This window comes from Bombina bombina, chromosome 2 (genome assembly GCF_027579735.1).
Source record: "Bombina bombina isolate aBomBom1 chromosome 2, aBomBom1.pri, whole genome shotgun sequence".
NCBI classification, from domain to species: Eukaryota; Metazoa; Chordata; class Amphibia; order Anura; family Bombinatoridae; genus Bombina; species Bombina bombina.
Window position 1 is genome coordinate 906,842,033 of NC_069500.1, and position 24,222 is coordinate 906,866,254.

General features: G+C 40.3%; 2 long non-coding RNA genes across 2 annotated transcripts; one reads left to right on the forward strand and one right to left on the reverse strand.

Moving 5' to 3' along the window:
* Positions 1–2,000: 2,000 nt before the first annotated feature.
* LOC128648092 (uncharacterized) lies at positions 2,001–3,981 on the forward strand. The gene is made up of 4 exons (XR_008400508.1): positions 2,001–2,061; positions 2,254–2,310; positions 3,082–3,162; positions 3,948–3,981. It is a non-coding gene; the product is annotated as an uncharacterized LOC128648092 (long non-coding RNA).
* LOC128648094 (uncharacterized) lies at positions 2,237–4,117 on the reverse strand. The gene is made up of 3 exons (XR_008400509.1): positions 3,999–4,117; positions 3,056–3,177; positions 2,237–2,318 (listed from the first exon to the last, which is right to left on the reverse strand). It is a non-coding gene; the product is annotated as an uncharacterized LOC128648094 (long non-coding RNA).
* Between the last annotated feature and the right edge of the window lie 20,105 nt (positions 4,118–24,222).

The window sequence follows — 24,222 nt, forward strand, 5'->3', positions numbered from 1 at the left end:
TTTTATTTTATTTATAGGTATTATGATTGCAGGGCCATTGTAAAAAAGAAAATGTCATTGATGCACTCCACAAAGAGAGTGCGTTTTAACCGTTGGGAGATGGAGATGCGGGACAAGCTTCTTGAAGAGGCTGTTGTCACTGGAGAAGGAAGTGTCACTGGAGAAGGAAGCTCAAGTAGGAGAGACAAATCTGTCAGGGAAAAGAGAGATGGTGAGTAAAATTATATATACGATTACTTTGATTACTTTGCATGGGTGTGGAAATAAAAACCAAAAAAAATGGAATAAAGTGGAATACAAGACAATAGATTTATCCTTTAGCTATTACAATTTCCCTTTTTTTTTTTTTTTTTTTTTAAACAAATAAAGAAAGACCCATATCTGTAAGGGCAAAAAATCATGTATGACAGGAGTTGCATTCTAGGCAGCATATATAGTTACATAAACATATTTCAAAACTCAATTTCCATCATCCACATACATTGCTAGTGTATGTGAATTGTGAATGTGAAAGATGGAATATGAATGCATCTGGCATAGTTGTATATGAGAGAATCAAAATCACACTTTTTATAAGTCTTGTGAGGTAGCTTGATTGTCAAAATGCCATGACTACAAAAGCCTGTTCAAAGATACAAATGTTCAAATCCCAGCAGGGCCAACTCAGCCCTTAATCCTTTTGATGTCGCTCAAATGAGTACCATTACATTTCTTAATAATAAGTAACAACTATAACTATCCAACAGCCGATTTTTTTAAATTTTGAGAGCGAGCGCTGAAAATGACCTTCAAGACTTTGAGTACCACTGTGAGAAAGGCGCTATATAAATAATAATTATATATATATATCATCCTTCTCCCTCACCATGGCCCTTCTTTTGTGTTCCCCTCACTCCCCTATGCCCCTTCATTTGTTGTTCCTCTATATCCTTTTTCCTCATGTTATCTTTCTTCTCTTTCCCTCCCAAGGCCCTTTTTTTTTTCTTTCCCTACCTCACCAATACCTGAATTTTATACGCTGTGGCCATTGCATCCTTTTTTCTGTAATGTGACTTCAAAAATTTACAATATAAAAAATCAACCATGACCTTAAATGCCTATTAGGGTCTGTTGACAATATTTTCTATATATATTTCACTACCTGGCCTGTATAGGTTTATATTTACATTATGATTCACTCATCACTAACAACTTTTGTCCACTAATACACGTGTTACCTGTCTCTTATCCTTGATGTTTTCCAGATCAACGAAAATACTCTGCAGGCCGATCATCAGCCCCAAGCACGTCTCAGCAAAGTTCTGGTAAGTACCTAAATAAGGAATACAAAGTAGGTTTTAGAATAAAAAAAATGGATTGAAGATTAGATTTCTACTCCCAGAGTATTACATTCAAATAGTAGTACCCTGTCCCAGTTCCCTAGCCCATCACTAATAACTATTGTTCACTAATACACATGTTAGACTTACCTGTCTCTTATCCTTTATGTTTTCCAGATCACCGAAAAAAATCTGCAGGGCGATCATCAGCCCCAAGCACTGATCAGCCTAGTTCTGGTAAGTATCTAAATAAGTAATACAAAGTAGGTTGTAGAATAAAAAAAATGGATTGAAGATTAGATTTCTACTCCCAGAGTATTACATTCAAATAGTAGTACCCTGTCCCAGTTCCCTAGCCCATCACTAATAACTATTGTTCACTAATACACGTGTTAGACTTACCTGTCTCTTATCCTTTATGTTTTCCAGATCACCGAAAAAAATCTGCAGGGCGATCATCAGCCCCAAGCACTGATCAGCCTATTTCTGGTAAGTATCTAAATAAGTAATACAAAGTAGGTTGTAGAATAAAAAAAAATGGATTGAAGATTAGATTTCTACTCCCAGAGTATTACATTCAAATAGTAGTACCCTGTCCCAGTTCCCTAGCCCATCACTAATAACTATTGTTCACTAATACACGTGTTAGACTTACCTGTCTCTTATCCTTTATGTTTTCCAGATCACCGAAAAAAATCTGCAGGGCGATCATCAGCCCCAAGCACTGATCAGCCTATTTCTGGTAAGTATCTAAATAAGTAATACAAAGTAGGTTGTAGAATAAAAAAAATGGATTGAAGAATAGATTTCTACTCCCAGAGTATTACATTCAAATAGTAGTACCCTGTCCCAGTTCCCTAGCCCATCACTAATAACTATTGTTCACTAATACACGTGTTACACTTACCTGTCTCTTATCCTTGATGTTTTCCAGATCACCGAAAAAAATCTGCAGGGCGATCAGCCCCAAGCACGCCTCAGCCTAGTTCTGGTAAGTACCTAAATAAGAAATACAAACATAGGTTTTAGAAAAAAATAGATGTATTGAAGATTCGATTTTTCGCACAGAGTATTACATTCAAAATGTATCCTGTCCCAGTTCACTAGCCCTGTTACCTTTTTATTGGAAAGTTACTTTCCATGATCAAGTGTTGTGCTTCAAGATATAATGAACCAAACATTTTTCTTTCATGATTTCATACTAGAATCTGCTAGAACAGCAAATGAACCTACTTAATTACAGTATCTGATAATCAATTTTTCTTTGTTTTCTAATATTATCCTTGTTTTAGAAATCAATAATGTAAGCCTGGTCCACGTTTGTTTTTTTTTTCTTTCCAACCTATGCATAGTGGCATAGTGCTTGCTTACATTCTTTATTTATAAAATAACAATAATAAGAAGACAACAAAACAAATGTTATGATAGGACTATACATTTATAATGCTGCTTTATATTTCCTGCTCTTTCAAAATATTGAAAGTCAAATATTTGTTTAATTATCCATTGTATCGCGATTTTAATATAATGACTTTCATCAGCCTGATAAGGATTCTGCCGGCCATCCACTTGTTGCGACTATCAGCTGACCATTCTCTGCTAAATGTATGGCACACTATTCACCTTTTCATTTAAAAATTTTTTTTTTAATGCTTTACAATTTAAAAAAAAAAAATTAAAAATCCAAATAAATATTGATGTCTTCACACAAACTTATTATCTATAATTTAGTATACCTTGGCTTGTGCTGATTTTATTCTAGATTTAACAGCGTTAGTAACTCGGATTCGGATCCCACCAGTAGCAGCCTTCGGAAGTGGAGAGATGCCCACTACTCCTCCACGTAAGTTATAACAAACTGAAAATGTAAACAAACAAGACAGGCAAAAATTATCTTGACATTTTATGTAATTAAGCCTTTACTATATCAAAAATAATCAGCTACAAATGATTTATAACGCAATTTTTATACAAATAAATTTATTAAAGGGATACTAAATAAAAAAAAATTCTTTCATGATTCAGATAGAGCATGATATTTTAAGCACCTTTCTAATTTACTCCTACTATCAATTTGTCTTTGTTCTCATGCTATCTTGATTTGAAAAAGCAGTACTATAAGCTTTAGAGCCGGACCATTTATTGTTCAGCACCTGGGTAGCACTTTCTGATTTGTGGCTAAATGTAGCAAACCAATCAGCAAGCTCTACCAAGGTGCTGAACTAAAAATGGTCCGGGTCCTAACCTTTTATTAATGCTTTTTCTAATCAAGATAACATGAGAACAAAGAAAAATTGATAATAATAGGAGTAATTTAGAAAGTGGCATAAAATTGCATGTTCTATCATAATCATGAAAGAAAAGATGTGGGGTTAGTATCCCTTTAATTGAATATAACTTTTATTTAGATTTGACAGAGAGATAAAATCGGTCCATCCTGGATATTAAAATATATTTGAGCGAATAATGTATAATAAAAGTTTGTGGATAGTCTGTTGCTGTATTTTTCTTAGATATTATGGAAGAAATATTTTAGCGAGAGTCTTTCTATGTCTGTACAACATGTCTACAAATACATTGTTTTTCATACAACAAAATAATATTTGATTACTGTTTCATCGATTTCAGAACTACGCGGCATTTCTGCAGGTGGAAGCCATAGCTGTAAACTGCATTCACCTGTTCTTTGTGTAGAGGGAAGTCCTGTTGAAAATATTCAAGCAACATGCTTTTCACCATCGTCATCTGTCATCGTTGACCAAACATCAACAGAAGACCATGCCCCCATTGTGGATGAGCAGGCAGCCCAGACTCAAGCTCCTCAACTGGAAGAACAACATCGGTATAGCCGTACGGAAGAATTACTTCTGGAAAATTTGCTGGCAACAAAAAAATTAACAAAAGCGGTCAACAATATGAGAAAAGATGTCCATAGACACATAGACAGGGCATTAGCCCGTGTCAACAGAGATCAGAGGCAAGCAATTGATCAAATGCACGAATCCATATTGGATGCAATATATCTGAATCTACACAATGTTTCCTGACCTGGAACATAGATAGAACTTTATTATATAACATAATTTCTTCTGTTAAGTGTGATCAGTCCACGGGTCATCATTACTTCTGGGATATTACTCCTCCCCAACAGGAAGTGCAAGAGGATTCACCCAGCAGAGCTGCATATAGCTCCTCCCCTCTACGTCACTCCCAGTCATTCTCTTGCACCCAACGACTAGATAGGATGTGTGAGAGGACTATGGTGATTTTATTTAGTTTTATTTCTTCAATCAAAAGTTTGTTATTTTTAATAGCACCGGAGTGTGTTATTCCTTCTCTGGTAGAATTTGAAGAAGAATCTACCAGAGTTTTTTCTATGATTTTAGCCGGAGTAGTTAAGATCATATTGCTGTTTCTCGGCCATCTGAGGAGAGGTAAACTTCAGATCAGGGGACAGCGGGCAGATTAATCTGCAAAGAGGTATGTAGCAGCTTTTATTTTCTGACAATGGAATTGATGAGAAAATCCTGCCATACCAATATAATATCATGTATGTATATTTTACATTTGAGTATTCTGGGGAATGGTACTTCACTGGAATTACACTGTGTATATAAGACTTTAGCCTATTTGCAAGCAACAGGCTTTTTAATAACTCTTAATTTATGTTAAACGTTTTTGCTGGAATGTAAAATCGTTTTCATTTTCTGAGGTACTGGGTGAATAAAATGTTTGGGCACTATTTTTCCACTTGGCAGTTGCTTGATCTAATTCTGACAGTTTACTGATCTCTCTCACTGTTGTGTGGGAGGGGGAGGGGCCTTTTTTTGGCGCTTTTGCTACGCATCAAAAATTTCAGTCAGAAGCTCATTGTTTTTTCCTGCATGTTCCGGTTCATCTTACAGAACGCAGGGGTCTTCAAAGCTTGTTTGAGGGAAGTAATCTTCACAACAGAGCTGTGAGATTGTAGTTGACTGTGATAAAAAAAAACGTTTATTCTTTAACTTTTTTATGCCATCAGGGTTAGTTATTCTTTGCTAATGGGAACAAGCCTTTGCTAAAATTGTGTTTTGTTTTTACAAAGTTTGATGCTGTAACCTTTTCAGTTTATTGATTTCAACTGTCATATATCTTTCTGTGCTTCTTAGGCACAGTACGTTTTTCATTGTATTTTACTTGAATAATATTTCCAAGTTGCAAGTTTAGTTGCTAGTGTGTTAAACATGTCTGATTCAGAGGATGAGACCTGTACTATTTGTGCTAACGCCAAAGTGGAGCCCAATAGAAATTTATGTACTAACTGTATTGATGCTACTTTAAATAAAAGTCAATCTGTACAAATTGAACAAATTTCACCAAACAACGAGGGGAGAGTTATGCCGACTAACTCGCCTCACGTGACAGTACCTGCATCTCCCGCTCGGGAGGTGCGCGATATTGTGGCGCCCAGTACATCTGGGCGGCCATTACAAATAACATTACAAGATATGGCTACTGTTATGACTGAGGTTTTGGCTAAATTACCAGAGCTAAGAGGCAAGCGTGATCACTCTGGGGTGAGAACAGAGTGCGCTGATAATGCTAGGGCCATGTCAGATACTGCGTCACAACTTGCAGAACATGAGGATGGAGAGCTTCATTCTGCGGCTGACGGTTCTGATCCAAACAGACGTTTTTCCTATACCTAAGAGACTAACTGAAATTATTACTAAGGAGTGGGATAGACCCGGTGTGCCGTTCTCACCCCCTCCGATATTTAGAAAGATGTTTCCAATAGACACCACCACACGGGACTTATGGCAAAACGGTCCCTAAGGTGGAGGGAGCAGTTTCTACTTTAGCTAAGCGTACCACTATCCCGGTGGAGGATAGCTGTGCCTTTTCAGATCCAATGGATAAAAAGTTAGAGGGTTACCTTAAGAAAATGTTTGTTCAACAAGGTTTTATATTGCAACCCCTTGCATGCATTGCGCCGGTCACGGCTGCAGCGGCATTCTGGATTGAGTCTCTGGAAGACAACCTTAGTTCAGCTACTCTGGACGACATTACGGACAGGCTTAGAATCCTTAAGCTAGCTAATTCATTCATTTCGGAAGCCGTAGTACATTTAACTAAACTTACGGCTAAAAATTCCAGATTCGCCATTCAGGCGCGCAGAGCACTGTGGCTAAAATCCTGGTCAGCTGATGTAACTTCTAAGTCCAAATTACTTAATATACCTTTCAAAGGGCAGACCTTATTTGGGCCCGGTTTGAAAGAAATTATCGCTGACATTACAGGAGGTAAGGGCCACGCCCTGCCCCAAGACAGAGCCAAACCTAAGGCTAGACAGTCTAATTTTCGTTCCTTTCGGAATTTCAAAGCAGGAGCAGCATCAACTTCCACTGCTCCAAAACAAGAAGGATCTGTTGCTCGCTACAGACAAAGCTGGAGACCTAACCAGTCTTGGAACAAGGGCAAGCAGGCCAGGAAACCTGCTGCTGCCCCTAAAACAGCATGAATTGAGGGCCCCCGATCCGGGATCAGATCTAGTGGGGGGCAGACTTTCTCTCTTCGCCCAGGCTTGGGCAAGAGACGTCCAGGACCCCTGGGCGCTAGAGATAATATCTCAGGGATACCTTCTGGACTTCAAATACTCTCCTCCAAGAGAGAGATTTCATCTGTCAAGGTTGTCAACAAACCAAACAAAGAACTTTTGTTAATGGGAGTAATCCATCCAGTTCCACGGTCGGAACAGGGACAAGGGTTTTACTCAAATCTGTTTGTGGTTCCCAAAAAAGAGGGAACTTTCAGACCAATCCTGGATTTAAAGATCCTAAACAAATTCCTAAGAGTTCCATCGTTCAAAATGGAGACTATTCGGACAATTTTACCCATGATCCAAAAGGGTCAGTACATGACCACAGTGGATTTAAAGGATGCTTACCTTCACATACCGATTCACAAAGATCATTACCGGTATCTAAGGTTTGCCTTCCCAGACAGGCATTACCAGTTTGTAGCTCTTCCATTCGGATTGGCTACAGCTCCAAGAATCTTCACAAAGGTTCTGGGTGCTCTTCTGGCGGTACTAAGACCGCGGGGAATCTCGGTAGCTCTGTACCTAGACGACATTCTGATACAAGCTTCAAGCTTTCAAACTGCCAAGTCTCATACAGAGTTAGTACTGGCTTTTCTAAGGTCACATGGATGGAAGGTGAACGAAAAGAAAAGTTCACTCGTTCCACTCACAAGAGTTCCCTTCCTGGGGACTCTTATAGATTCTGTAGAAATGAAGATTTACCTGACAGAGGACAGGTTAACAAGACTTCAAAGTGCTTGCCGCACCCTTCATTCCATTCAACACCCGTCAGTGGCTCAATGCATGGAGGTAATCGGCTTAATGGTAGCGGCAATGGACATAGTTCCCTTTGCTCGCTTACACCTCAGACCACTGCAACTGTGCATGCTAAGTCAGTGGAATGGGGATTACTCAGATTTGTCCCCTTCTCTGAATCTGGATCAAGAGACCAGAAATTCTCTTCTATGGTGGCTTTCTCGGCCACATCTGTCCAGGGGGATGCCATTCAGCAGACCAGACTGGACAATTGTAACAACAGACGCCAGCCTTCTAGGTTGGGGTGCCGTCTGGAATTCTCTGAAAGCTCAGGGACAATGGAGTCAGGAGGAGAGTCTCCTGCCAATAAACATTCTGGAATTGAGAGCAGTTCTCAATGCCCTCCTGGCTTGGCCCCAGTTGACAACTCGGGGGTTCATCAGGTTTCAGTCGGACAACATCACGACGGTAGCTTACATCAATCATCAGGGAGGGACAAGAAGCTCCCTAGCAATGATGGAAGTATCAAAGATAATTCGCTGGGCAGAGTCTCACTCTTGCCACCTGTCAGCAATCCACATTCCGGGAGTGGAGAACTGGGAGGCGGATTTCTTAAGTCGTCAGACTTTTCATCCGGGGGAGTGGGAGCTTCATCCGGAGGTCTTTGCCCAAATACTTCGACGTTGGGGCAAACCAGAGATAGATCTCATGGCGTCTCGACAGAACGCCAAGCTTCCTCGTTACGGGTCCAGATCCAGGGATCCAGGAGCAGTCCTGATAGATGCCCTGACAGCACCTTGGGACTTCAGGATGGCTTACGTGTTTCCACCCTTCCCGATGCTTCCTCGATTGATTGCCAGAATCAAACAGGAGAGAGCATCAGTGATTCTAATAGCACCTGCATGGCCACGCAGGACTTGGTATGCAGACCTGGTGGACATGTCATCCTGTCCACCTTGGTCTCTACCTCTGAAACAGGATCTCCTGATACAGGGTCCTTTCAAACATCAAAATCTAACTTCTCTGAAGCTGACTGCTTGGAAATTGAACGCTTTTTGTAAACGTGGGTTTTCTGAGTCAGTTATTGATACCTTAATTCAGGCTAGGAAGCCTGTTACCAGAAGGATTTACCATAAGATATGGCGTAAATACCTATATTGGTGTGAATCCAAAGGTTACTCTTGGAGTAAGGTTAGGATTCCTAGGATATTGTCTTTTCTACAAGAAGGTTTAGAAAAGGGTTTATCTGCTAGTTCCTTAAAGGGACAGATCTCAGCTCTGTCCATTCTGTTACACAAACGTCTGTCAGAAGTTCCAGACGTTCAGGCTTTTTGTCAGGCTTTGGCCAGGATTAAGCCTGTGTTTAAAACTGTTGCTCCGCCATGGAGCTTAAACCTTGTTCTTAACGTTTTACAGGGCGTTCCGTTTGAACCCCTTCATTCCATTGATATAAAGTTGTTATCTTGGAAAGTTCTATTTTTAATGGCTATTTCCTCGGCTCGAAGAGTCTCTGAGTTATCAGCCTTACATTGTGATTCTCCTTATTTGATTTTTCATTCGGATAAGGTAGTTCTGCGTACTAAACCTGGGTTCTTACCTAAGGTAGTCACTAACAGGAATATCAATCAAGAGATTGTTGTTCCTTCTTTGTGTCCAAATCCTTCTTCGAAGAAGGAACGTCTACTGCACAATCTGGACGTAGTTTGTGCCCTAAAATTTTACTTACAGGCAACTAAGGAATTTCGACAAACGTCTTCTCTGTTTGTCGTTTACTCTGGTCAGAGGAGAGGTCAAAAGGCTTCTGCTACCTCTCTTTCCTTTTGGCTTCGTAGCATAATACGTTTAGCTTATGAGACTGCTGGACAGCCTCCTGAAAGAATTACAGCTCATTCTACTAGAGCTGTGGCTTCCACTTGGGCCTTCAAGAATGAGGCCTCTGTTGAACAGATTTGCAAGGCTGCAACTTGGTCTTCGCTTCATACTTTTTCCAAATTTTACAAATTTGACACTTTTGCTTCCTCGGAGGCTATTTTTGGGAGAAAGGTTCTTCAGGCAGTGGTTCCTTCTGTATAAAGAGCCTGCCTATCCCTCCCGTCATCCGTGTACTTTTGCTTTGGTATTGGTATCCCAGAAGTAATGATGACCCGTGGACTGATCACACTTAACAGAAGAAAACATAATTTATGCTTACCTGATAAATTCCTTTCTTCTGTAGTGTGATCAGTCCACGGCCCGCCCTGTTTTTTTTAAGGCAGGTAAATATTTTTTAAATTATACTCCAGTCACCACTACACCCTTGGCTTCTCCTTTCTCGTTGGTCCTTGGTCGAATGACTGGGAGTGACGTAGAGGGGAGGAGCTATATGCAGCTCTGCTGGGTGAATCCTCTTGCACTTCCTGTTGGGGAGGAGTAATATCCCAGAAGTAATGATGACCCGTGGACTGATCACACTACAGAAGAAAGGAATTTATCAGGTAAGCATAAATTATGTTTTTATGACTCACACTTGTGATACTTATATTATTTTACAAAGTTTAAAAATTGAAATTTACATTAAAAACCGTCTTTATGAGCAGCACTCCATGCCGGTTTAATAAAAATTATTTTGAAGTAAACATGTATTGATAATTCTTACACGTGAACTCCTTGTAGCATCCTCTTTTTTAAGGTCTGTCTCCTCCCTCAAAGTCAAGTCTACAGTTTTTCTTTAGAATTCTATGAAAAACATGAGAAAGAAACACAGAATATTTTATTAATAAATGTAAATAAATTATGGAATGTGTGGATTAAGTGTTAAATTTAAAAGTCACTCACTTGTTTGTGCCTCTGTGTAAAGCATTACTATTATTGTTTTTTTTTCTTATGAGGAGCGGACTTCCAGAATGACAACACTGTCCTAGAGATTAACCGTATTTTTTTGCGTATGGTAGCTGCTGGCTGATTGTTCAATTTATATTTTTTTGGATCACTAATATTTTTTCTTACTGCACAAAAATATTATTCTTAGTTGTAATTCAATGTTTTTTTCCTTAAACATTAAGACAATAATTTTGGATAACAGTCTCCAAAACTCCCACTAACTAATAAAAAAAATTGTGGCTTAACTTGAACTGTAACTAATGTGTGACAATGCTTACAACAGAAACTTTTCGTGTAACGTGTAAATATGTGTTAACAATTGTAAAATTAGGATGAAGGTGCACTTATTAATTATAAACGATTTAAAATAAATAAAGGATACACTAGTACAAATGCTTGAGAAAGCTTGTTTAGGGCGGCTAAATCAATATCTAAAAAAATAATGAAAAATATAAAGAAAGTCAATAGAAAGTTGAAATTGTAATAAAATCAACCATCAAAACCTTGGGAAGTAAAATTTGGAATTTGGGAAGTTACTTTATTGATGACCTCTAGCTAACTAAAAAATATCATCCGAATAAGAGATCTTTTTGCTTTAGGAGCCATGATGATTGATTTGTCATGTAATGACAACCAGCAAAGCCGGATTTGCCTAACGGGATACCAGTAAATGTATTGTTGGGCGGGAGCAGATATGGCTAGAAAAGCTAGAATTTAAAGTGCTGATTAATGGATGTAATTGGGCTTTACAGTGCATATAGCAAGAATATGTTGAAAAAATTAATTAAAAAATTATATACTATAATTTGGAAAAAAAATATTGTGGGGAAGGAGTATCACAGTAATCTCACCTTTGTGAAAAATTGCATGTGTGCATTATACTGATTGGACGGAAAATAGGGATGTTCGCACAATTTTCCAGGGATGATTTTAATTCCCAGTACAGTACTGACTGGCACACTAAACAAGTGGGTCAGCAGGAGATTATATGATCCACTTTTTAATCTGAATCAAAGCTGAGAGCTGGGTAACCCAGCTTTGGAAGATTTATTTTTAAAAATGTCATCTGCTCCAGGAGATGGGGGGACAACTGTGCACGATGAGGTGAAAGTGTATTTCCTGTGATTGAAAATACACGTTCACTGTGGACGCTGGTTGGGGGACAGGAAAGTAGCTCTTGGGCTACCACAGACAGGACAGGTCACAAATACCTCTTTTCATCCCAAAATGTCAAGGGATCAGTACTGGGGGGCAGGGGAGGTTGAGATAGGTAAAGCTTAACCGTGTCGGCAGCATTGCTCTCTTTCATTGGGGGATCTCTAATGTCTCCAACCAATGTGCCCAGTGTATCAGCCCAAAAAGTAGCTGCTGTGGTGGGACGAGGACAAGCAGCAGTGCTAGAGGTTTTGGGTGACAGAGTCTCACTATCAGACTCTGTCATCTCTTCATCTTCCTCTACAGGTGACATTTTTTTTTGTCTATCACGCACCCTCTGTATCAATTTGTCCCGCCATGAGGTCAAGGTATTTGTACGGAGTGCTATCTTTCCCTTTACTCTAGGATCACAAAGTGTGGCTAGCATATAGTGAGGGCTACTGTCGATGCACTCTTTTACGCGCCGAGTCAGTTGCTCCTTCAACCTCCTTACAAGGGCAGCAACATCATCATGAAGATTACCACCAGGCAATACTTCCCTATTAGTAAGGAAATTATCTAATAGGTTAGAGAGGTGAGTGAAGAGGGGAATGACTTGTGCCAGGCTAGCGTTCTCTTGACTTAAATTTTCTGTCACCGCCCGAAAAGGTGTGAGGACTGCCACTACCTGTTCAATCATGGCCCAGTCATCCCTGCCCAGTGGTCTGTCAATGCCAATGGAATGTTTGTATGCCATTGCATGGATTGCCTTTTGCTGTTCAAATATACGCTCCAGCATATCTAATGTGGAGTTCCATCTAGTACTCACATCTTGTTTGAGCCGGTGCTCTGCAAGTCCAAAATTTTTCTGTTCCTGCCTAAGGAGATGGCTATCTTTCACACTATGATGGAAGTGGCCAGCTATTTTTCGGCAACACTCAAAAAGTGTTGCCAACCTTCCAGTATCGTGATCGAGGGCAAACTTAACAACAAGATGCAGTACATGTGCCGAACAGCGTATACCCACAAACCCGCCATCCCGTAGCGCCTTTAGCATATTGGCTGCCGCATCGGTGACAACAAAACCTATTTGTACCTTTGTCCCTGCCTGCTCTCCTAGCCACTGAGCCACCATATTACTCAGTACATGTCGGATGTTCTGTGAGGTGTGCTGATGATCCATCACCTCAGCATGCAGGAGAAAGGAGCGGTACCCCTTGGCTACTGCACCAGTCACTGAGTCAGCGGTTTTTGAGCCTGAACTTTTGGCTGATATAACTGGTGGTGACACATTTGGCAGCCACCAATGTGCTGTCAAAGACAGGAAGGCATGTTGGCCACTAGGAGCACTCCATAGGTCAGTGGTGAAGTGCACTGACTGTCCAGCAGCCTTTACCAGCTCCTCCTTCAAAACAACAACGCATGATCTGTAAAGTGAGGGAATTACAGATCTACTGAATGTGGTACGAGAAGGAACTTTATAATGGGGTACAACTGCCTCCATAAGTTGTTTAAAGGGGTCCCCTTCCACCATATTTAAAGGAACCCCTCCAACCGCTATGAGCTGGCCAATGAGGCGTGTAATTTTTCGCACCTGCTGTCTTGACATGCGACTGGAATGTACACCAAATTGCTCCATTGTGGGCTGGGTGGATTTCATGGGATGTTGGCTGACACTGATAGCAGCTGAACCAGAAGAGGCATGATCACCATGCCCCTTGTGATTCCTACTGGTGGTGACTATGACACTGCTAGTAGTAGTTGCCCTAGTAGTGCTGGCTGGAGCAGAGACACCACTTTCTTCCCTTAACACCACTGGCTTGTGATGGGTGCGAAGGTGTTGGTTCATTCCTGAATTGGTCAGATGCCCCAACACTCTACCCCGGCTGACTTCCCTACCACACAATTTGCATTTGGCTTGGCGACCATCACCAATAGCCTCAAAATGCTGCCACACTTGTGCACGACGGGTACCTTTGCCACTGTGCAGTGAAGAATCTTTTGTGACAGTTTCTTTGCCCGCACATGCTGTAGCAACTTCTTTTCTTTTTGTTATTTCATGGCCTTCTCTCTGTGATGTAACAGGAGGAGGCCTAAACATTGAAGGGATGGCGGGAATGGAGGAGGTTAGTGGCCTACCAGTGGTGGCGGGTGCACTAACTACAATCTGGCTGGGAGACTCAACAGAAGCTATTGGAGAGCTCAGTGACACTCGTGGTGACGATGTTGGAGACGGAGAGGAATACAGATCTATAGAATACTGTGAATGATGGGTAGGTGAATAGTGAATTTGATCATCTGGTTCAAAATTATGAGATGATGCTGATTCATCCATGTCAGTAAACATGGATTTATCACTAGCGACATATGTTGGGGAGCCCTCTTCTCCCTGGTGACTACTGGTGCCCTCTTCACATATATCAAAAGCAGATGGGCTATCAGTAATGTTGGCACTGGCAGTAGCAGTGGTGGTGGCAGCAGCATCAGCATGAGAAATTTTGTCTTCCTCATACTCAAATACTTCACGTTTGGGCTGCTTAAATGAATGTTCACTGGAAAAAGCCTGCATTGGTACTGCTTGGCTTCTACTGTAAAACATTTTAGTTGGCAACACGGTACTAGAACTGGACATAGCAGAGGTGGTGACACAACTGGCGCTAGTGATTGTACTAGTTGTTTTGGGGGGAAGATCAGGAAAATTAAGACGCCGACGAAATGCGGACTGCTTCCTGGTCTCAGAGGAGGACCTATCAACCCTGCTAGAGGATTGTGAGCTTGAATTTTTACTTACAGCCCTTTGAAATTTAGAGGGTGGACTCAGATGACTACTAGTACTACCGCTAGTGAGTCTACGAGTGCTTTGACTACTGCTGCTGCTAGCTCTGCTTGATCCAGTAAGCTTTACCTGAGGCTGCTTCATTTGCCTCTCCTTTGCAGTATCAGGTCTATTGTGAGACCTAAATGAGGTTTCACGTGTGGAGGGTGGTTGAGAAATGTCTGTGCCTGGCAATGAGGATGTGGATTCTGTGGAAGGATTTGACACAGACAGTAACGGTACACATGTAGTGTCACTGGTGGTTACTGTGACACTGCTACTGGTTGTTTGAGGAACATGAGGTGGGGGAGGACTATCCATTATAAATAGGTAGTTGTCTATATATATTACAAAAATAAAAATTGAAAAAAAAAATAATACGAATTATTTTATTAGTATAGATTTAGCCAATAATATAGATTGGATAATGTGTCTAGTTCTGATGATGCTGATGTGTTCCAAAACAAAAAAATAAAAGAACTAAAGGACAAGTGTGCCTGCTGTAATGTAATATGAGAGGACAGCAAAGCAAATAAAGATAGAACTCTGATAAATTAAACAGACAAAAAAAATGAAATTAAATTGTGTGTGGATATGTATAAAAAATGATGACTAGTATACATACACACACACCAAAAAAAATCCTATGCAAAAATAAAAAATGTGCCTGTAATGTTATATACGTTTACAGCGCAGAAAATAAATTATACTACAGTTAAACAAACAAAAAATTGTTATGAAATTCTGTGTGGGGATATCAAACTACAAATGAAAAGTATACATACACACACACACAAACAAAAGAAATAATAGATTTATCCACAAAGAGTAAATAAGGGTGATGTCTGTGTCTTTTGCTGATGTGTTCAAAAATAAAAAATAAATGCTATCATCATTCAGCAACCAACCTGTGTGCCTGTTATCTAACTTTAAATTTTAAGACAGCACACACACACACACAGCAAATAACTAAATCTCTGTCTTAAACAAAAAAACAAAATAATTGCAGTGAGCTCAGCTCAGCTCATTACAGATAGAAGAACTACAAAAAGTCACACAACACAATCAATAGAATAGTACACAATTAGAATATTTATTTTAACTAACTATACTAACTAACTAGTACTCTAGTGAGAAGTTTTAAATAATAACAATCAAATATTAATGAAAGAAGTGAACTATAAGATAAGGAAATATAATATATTTGACTGTTGTTAAACTTTCTCCTCTACCTTGAGTCACAATTTCAGCCAAAAATAATAATATAATAATTAATAAGCACAAATACGCAGACCAGTTAATCTCTAGGACACTGTGCCTTCTTCTCTTCTTCTGTAATTGTTCAACTTCACAACAAGTTCAGGGATTGTCTTCTGCTGCAATGCTGACACCAGAATGGAAGTCTGATAATGTCTGCCTTCTGATTAACACACAGCACAGATAAGCACAGCCCTTGAGGAAAAGCTAGCACATTGCACTGCGTGTGACAGTAATCCAACCCACAAAATTATAATAATATTAATTATTGGACCAGAAAACTATCACTGTGACAGAATCCAACCCCCCACAAAAAATGAATGATCTGATTGGACAAGAAGATATATGATACTACACTCATTTTAATAAACTAATCAATTCGAATCGATTCGTTGTCACTCGTTATTACTACGTAGTATACACAATGATAGTCCAAAAACCAAAATAAATATTTTATATTTTCATTTGTTCAATAACTAATTACATAATCATTCAGATCTCACTTTCTTCTAACTATTTTGTGGTTCTTTGGATTTAATAATAATATTTATTTGAAGAAATCATTTGAAAAATGCGCCACGCGCACGTCCGAATGAAAACGAATATATCGGAATGAATCGAATTTTTCGGAACAAATGCATTCGGATTAGTAGTTACGTAACGATACGTCACGTGTAAATAAAATCAAACTGCGTCACATGTAAAATTGTAAATAAAAAAATCAATGCGCCACACACATCCGAATCACAACGAATACGTCCGAACGATTCGAAGATTTCGGAACAAATTCATTCGGATTAGTTTTCTTCGGAAACCATTTCATTCGGATATTCGATTCGGCCCGAAACTACGAATGACACAAAATTCGGACGAATTTGAATTTGGTACGAAACGAGTCGCACATGTCTAGCTGCAACTACACAGGAAAGTCTGTACCTTATGCAGTTACTCAAAGGAATGGATAAAGGGTGTAATTATGAGCCAATGCAAATCTTTAGAGACAATCAGGGTTCAATTGCTCTTTCAAGGAATCCCATTTGCCGTCTGAGATGTAAACACATTGATATCAAGTACCACTTCATTCGGTCAGTGATCAGTGAAGGTAACATAGTTCTTGAGTATTGACCAACTAACAAGATGGTAGCAGATGTTATGACAAAGCCTGCAACAAAATTCAAGTTAGAAAACTTTTTGAGTTATATGTTTGGAATGTAAGTCATGTAATGTATGAATATGTTTAAAAGGGGGAAACATGCACAATTAAACACTTGAGAGCGAGTGGGGGTGTTGAGATATAAACTGAAAGTGCTCTTACAGTGTTGTAGCCTATATACATTATATGTTAACAGAAGTGTAAATAAAGTTTCTTTATGTTATTACCGCCTCCTGACACAGGAAGCAGAAGCAGTGTAATATAATAAAGACATAGAAGCAAGAAGTGCCTGTGTGATTTTTCCTCCATCTTTTTATAAAATGATTTATATATCTGGTTATAATAACCCTAATAACAACACAATGGCAACAGTGCACATTGAATGTTAAAGGGACAGTCTAGTCAAAAATAAACTTTTATGATTCAGATAGGGCATGTAAGTTCAAATAACATTTACTTTTATCATCAAATTTGCTTTGTTCTCCTGGTATTCTTAGTTGAAAGCTAAACCTAGGTAGGCTCATATGCTAATTTCTAAGCCCTTGAAGGCCATCTGTTTTCTGAATGCATTTGACAGTTTTTCACAGCTAGAGGGTTTTAGTTTATGTGTCATATAGATAACATTGTGCTCATGCCTGTGGAGTTACTTATGAGAGGGTACTGATTGGCTTACATGCAAGTCTGTCAAAAGAACTGAAACAAGGGGGCAGTCTACAGAGGCTTAGATACAAAGTCATCACAGAGGTAAAAAGTATATTAATATTACAGTGTTGGTTAAGCAAAACTGGGGAATGGGTAATAAAGGGATTATCTTTCTTTTAAACAATAACAAATTCTGGAGTAGACTGTCCCTTTAAGGATGACTTTACAGCTCATTTAGATTTTTAGAATAGCTGATTTGGTGTAAGTCGGTTAACACATAAAAAGACATCTTCTGTAAACTACTAAAATAATTCATACTACATTTACATTTTAGAGATCCCTTAAAGAATGTAATTAGTATTTTATTAATTTGGAGTGACTTACTTTCCTTTTTGGTCTACAATTTACAATATTAAAACTAAATACATTTTTTACTAATTCAATTAACAGCTGATTCTCTAAAATTCTTTTTTTTTTCTTTTCTTTTTTTGGTCATTTTCTTTATAAATCCATATTTTAACAGCTTTATCTAACAATCCCCCATTTGTCCTCTTTCTCTCCATAGATTTTGTATGAATTACTAATTAAAATGCAAAAATCTTACCCTGCATCTCATTCAACAACTAGACACAGTTATAGATATAAGCATCTGTAAGAAGACTTAAACACACTAATGACTCTGCTATCAAATCCTTGCAATTCAGTGGCAGGGAACTTCCTACCACCCCCACAAATTCCAGACAAGGACCACTGTCTTCCTATTATGTTACCGTCCCTGGTGACTCTATCATTTCTTTGAAGAATATGAAGACCCTCATGGGTGAACTTGAACTGTCAATTACAAATAACTTCAAAAATATCCGGGTTTCTTGTTCAATAAGTGTTTGAAGAAGCTTCAAGTTATAGTTTGTCTTCATTTACAGCTGTGTGTTCTGATACCATATAACTAAGAGTCAAGCATTGAATTCCATAACTAACATGGATTGGCTATGACAATGGAAAATAAGGATATGATGATGGCCCTTAAAAGGACAGTGTCATGAGATGCAGGACATATGCAGGACACAGCAATGATGGTACAACTCTATTTTATTACAGAGCATAGCAATACACATCCAGACAGGTTGATTGTACTAAACTAACTGCGACACAGACACCGGACCTAAGCCCCGCCCACATGCTAGTGACATCACATCCTGCTATCATCACATCTTCCCCTTTTTCAAAGACAAAGCATACATTCGCATATATTAAATAACAAGGTACACCAACAGGGTATACAACAACATTTTGTTTTAGAACATTATAAAAACAGATAGATTAGAAGACATGAACAAATAAATTACATCCTGACTTGGACATCGGGGTAGACTACCCTAGTCCACAGTGACCATGGGATTATTCTGCCCATACTTCCGGTCACTGTTCTAGCTAAAGTCAGTCCCTGTATCGGGCCGGAAGCCTCACCACTCTTCCGCTTGATGTAACTTTGCATGAACTGTCCTCTGATACAGAAGATGGTGAACAAGAGTCTGCTGGAGGCAAAGATATATCCCCGCTATGATCTTGCTGAGGGGAAGGCACCTCTCTTAGAACAGGGGATCCCACCGGCGGTGGTACTGAGGTATCCGGTTCCAGACTCTCAGGTACAGGCTGAAGATGTCTTCGGTTACGGCGTGTAACCGTCCCTCCCTCTGTAAGGACTGTGTAAGACCTTGGTTCTGGAGAGCGGCCCACTACCGTAGCAGGCGTCTTCCATTTCTTCTCATCATCCAGTTTAATTCTGACACTTTGGCCCGCTTTCAGTTCCTGTAAAGGCCTGACAGAATGTCTCCTGTCGTAGAAGAAACGATAACCCTTTTTGGCCTCTTCATCCCTCCTAAGGACTTCGTCCCAAGGAACAGGGCCAGGCGGCTTGAAGACACCCACTGAGGGTAAAGTGGTGCGAATCTGGCGTCCTAGCATCAGCTGTGCCGGGCTAAACCCGGTGGCTTGAATGGGCGTCGCCCTGTATGACAAGAGGGCTAGGTACGGTTCAGATTGCTTTAGAATGAATTTTGTTGTTTGAACTGCCCTTTCAGCCATTCCGTTGGCCTGCGGATAATGTGGACTTGACGTGGAATGTACAAAATCATATTCCCTGCTGAAAGCACTGAACTCTGTAGAAGCGAACTGCATGCCATTATCGCTCACCAGCTCCATTGGAATGCCCCAGCGGGCGAACAAGCTCTTCAGGCGAATGATAACGGCCTGACTTGTGATATCATTCAGGGGTGCTATTTCCAAATACCTGGAATAGTAGTCGATAACAACAAGAAACTTTTTCCCGTGCAGTTCGCACAAATCAGCAGCTATTTTCTGCCACGGCCCGCAGGCAGCGGAGTAGACATTAAGGGCTCCCTTCTCTGAGTAGGCCGGCGTTCCCGGCAAAAGGCACATTTAGACACGTGATTTGCAATGTCGGAGCTGATCCCAGGCCACCACACAGCTGTAGCTGCTCTTTCTCTGCACTTTGTAATGCCTAAGTGGCCATCGTGAATCCTGTTTAACATCTCCTTCCTCATGCTGACAGGAATTACAATACGGTCTTGGAACAGCACCAACCCCTCCAGCTCCGTGAGCTGCGACCTCTCTGGCTGGTAAGCATTTAAAGACATCCAGGCTGCCCGGCTCTCGGGCCAGCCATCTCTTATGTACCTTATAACTTCTTGCAGATCTGTGTCCAAATATGTCTCTTTCTTTATCTCTTCCAGTTTCCTTGAAGAAATGGACTTAGAGGCCAGAACTGAATCAACATACACTTTTACATCCGACTCTGTGGAGGATTCTTCAGCAGCAGCCAGCGGGAGCCTGGACAGTGTATCTGCCACAACCAGCTGCTTCCCCGGCACATGCACTGCCTGAACATTGAACCTGAGTAGTCTCATTAAAAGTCTCTGGCATCTCAAGGGTGTTTTGTCGATGTCATAAGAATTGATAAGAGGGACTAGCGGTTTGTGGTCAGTTTCCAGACTAAATTTCTCCAAACCCACTAGATAACGCTGAAAGCGCTCACAGGCCCAAACTGCAGCCAGGCACTCTTTCTCAATTTGAGCGTATTTTGACTCCGCAGCCGTCAGTGTGCGGGAACAGTAGGCGATGGGCTGTAGTTTGTTGTCATTCAGCTGCAGGAGTGCAGCCCCCAACCCATAACTGCTTGCATCAGCACTAACCACAGTCTTTTTTGAAGGGTCGTAGAACCCCAGCACTGGGGCAGACCCCAGCAGGGACTTAGCATGCAGGAACGCTTTTTCTTGTGAGGGTCCCCAGACCCAGGCAACATCTTTCTTAAGCAACTCTGTGATAGGGTGCAAAACTGTAGATAAATCTGGAAGAAACTTGCCCACGTAATTTACAAGGCCCAATATCTGTCTCAGCTCATGTACATCAGAAGGGCTTTTCATCTGTTCGATAGCCCGAATTTTCTCGGGGTCCGGCTTGATGCCATCCCCGTTGATGATATGCCCAAAGTAGCATAATTCAGTTTTCCTAAAATGACATTTTTCTTTATTCAGCTTCAGCCCAGACTCTTTGATAGCCTGCAGCACACAACTCAAACGCTGATCATGCTCCTCCACTGTAGACCCATACACTAGAATGTCGTCCATGACGACTGCTGTGCCCACGTGGCCACTCAGGAGAGAACTCATTTCCCTCTGAAAGATCTCAGGAGCGGAGGATATCCCAAAGGGAAGTCTGCAGAAACAGAACCGACCTACCGGAGTGATAAAGGTAGTCAGTTTGCGGCACTTTGGATCCAGGGGGATCTGCCAAAAGCCGCTAGAAGCGTCTAATGTGGAAAAGAACTTCGCCCCAGCCAACTTCGGGGCTATATCTCCAGTGTCGGCAGCACAAATCTCTCCCTCTTCACTGCCTCATTCAACCTTTTCAGGTCCACACAGATGCGCACCTTTCCGTTTTTCTTTGCAACTGGAACAATGGGGGCACACCAATCAGTTGCTTCAACAACCTCTTCAATAACCCCCATAGACTTCATGCGCATGAGCTCTTTCTCCACTTGAGGCATGAGCGGGAACGGAATTCTACGAGGAGTAGAAATACTGTACGGGACTGTGTCACTTTTAAGTGCTATACGGACAGGTTTGCAGCTCAGTAGGCCCAACTCGCCAAACATATCTTCAGAGATCTCATTCACTCTGGCCACGAGGCCCAAGTCACAGGCTGCTTTTCTGCTCAATAAACTGTTAACACACTGACCTCGGATCACATGCACCCACATGGTGAACTTCCTTTGTTTGTACTCACAGCTGGCAAGAAATTTCCCCACACAATCAATGCGGCCACCAGGACTATGAACATTTGTAGTAACCTTCGCCAGCTGGGGCTGTCGAGGCAGTTTCATAAATTCAGCAAAAGACATTACAGTGATATCAGCTCCTGTGTCAATCTTAAAATCAACATTGGCTCCCATTACAGTAAAGGTAACTTTCCAATCTTCCTCTGAGCTTGTCCGTTCCACAACAGACCCCACAAAAGACACTTCCTGACCCTCCTGGTCACTGTCCACCTGCATCTCCTTAATGTATTCAGTTTTACACACCACTTCAAAATGGCCTATTCTGTTACATTTTCTGCATCTTTTATCTCTGGCCGGGCATATAGCACTCTGATCATGAGCCCGGTAGCACCATGTGCATCGGCCATGTTGCGCCCATCCACTTCTAGGCCTTTCCAGTACTTTAGATCTACCGCTCACACTGTGCCTTTCACTAGTAATTTTCCTAGACTGTTGCACTTCATCCACAATACTCTCAGACCTCAGATCAGCACTTTGCTTTTTCACCAGTTCACTCTGGCGGGCCATCCTAATAGCCCCATCTAACGTTAAATCAGGCTCTAACTGCAGCTTCAGGGAGACTTCAGCATCTGCAATTCCAATAACTATTCTGTCTCTGATTTGCTCTTCTTTAGCAACACCAAACTCACAGAATTCAGCTAATTCATACAGGCTGCGCACAAATGACTCCACAGATTCTCCCACACGCTGATTACGTTTGTGAAAACAAGCTCTCTCATGAATCACATTTCTTTTGGGCACAAAGTGGGCACTGAGTTTATCCATAACTATATCAAAGTTAACTTCGTCCCCTTCTTGGAAAGTAAAAGCATTGAACACTGGCTCTACATCTTTCCCCATAGAATATAAAAGAGAATTAACTAATCCTGAAGCGCTGAAACCGCTGACGCCATGTGGGCCAAGCTGCAGGCTGAGAAAAGTCAAAAGGCTCAGGTGGGGTAAACTTTGACATCGACATCATCAGAAACAGAAGCGTAGTCCAGAACTTCTGACACCATGTCATGAGATGCAGGACATATGCAGGACACAGCAATGATGGTACAACTCTATTTTATTACAGAGCATAGCAATACACATCCAGACAGGTTGATTGTACTAAACTAACTGCGACACAGACACCGGACCTAAGCCCCGCCCACATGCTAGTGACATCACATCCTGCTATCATCACAGACAGTAAACACCTTTTTTATATAAAATGTTCAGTTATGCCTGAAACAACTATGCAATATACTTTCATTATTTGTGATATAAATGTGAAAACTGAAAACAAACTAAGAGTTCATTGATTCGTTGCGAAGGATATGTCCACTCCTCATAGAGTTTTCTGCAGTTGTTGTCTTCAACTCGTTCTCAAAAGAAAAAGAACAAAATACACAACATAGCGTAATTCTGTAGCCCACTTGAAATAAATTATGCAATTGTTAACGAGTGATTACTCACATTTCATGGAGCCAATCCAAGCTCAGGGTAATGCGCACACCTACTTTATACTGGTAGGTAAACAGTATCCCTCACGCAAATATTATAAAAGGTAATATTTATTAAAAACATATAGTCTTAAACGTATATGTTTTTAATAAATATTACCTTTTATAATATTTGCGTGAGAGATACTGTTTACCTACCAGTATAAAGTAGGTGTGCGCATTACCCTGAGCTTGGATTGGCTCCATCAAATGTGAGTAATCACTCGTTAACAATTGCATAATTTATTTCAAGTGGGCTACAGAATTACGCTATGTTGTGTATTTTGTTCCTTTTCTTTTGAGAACGAGTTGAAGACAACAACTGCAGAAAACTCTATGAGGAGTGGACATATCCTTCGCAACGAATCAATGAACTCTTAGTTTGTTTTCAGTTTTCACATTTATTTCACTTCTTTTTACTTTGTGATTTATTGGTATATTTAATACATACTTTCATTATTTATTTTGGCCCCATTCCATAAAATTTATCTCTGTATATTGAGCCATTTCTAATTTTCAGAACATGAAAAGGTAAAGCTTAGGAGCGGGCCCATTTTAGGTTAAGCACCATTGATAGCACTTGCTTATTGGTGGCTACATTTAGCTACAATTAAGCAAGCATAACCCAGGCTCTGAACCAAAAATGGACCCGCTCCTAAGCTTTACATTCCTGCTTTTTAAATAAAGATACCAAGAGAACAAACAAAAATTGATTATAGGAGTAAATTAGAAAGTTGCTTAAAATCGCATGCTCTATCTGAATCATTAAAGATTTAACAGTTCAAATAAAAGAAGTTAGCAGTTACTGACAGGTTATTGGTCTTACTATAGAGATTATGAAACACCTTATTTGAATTGTAACACCTCAGGGACTTTTAAAAGTAAGGTATTATAATATATT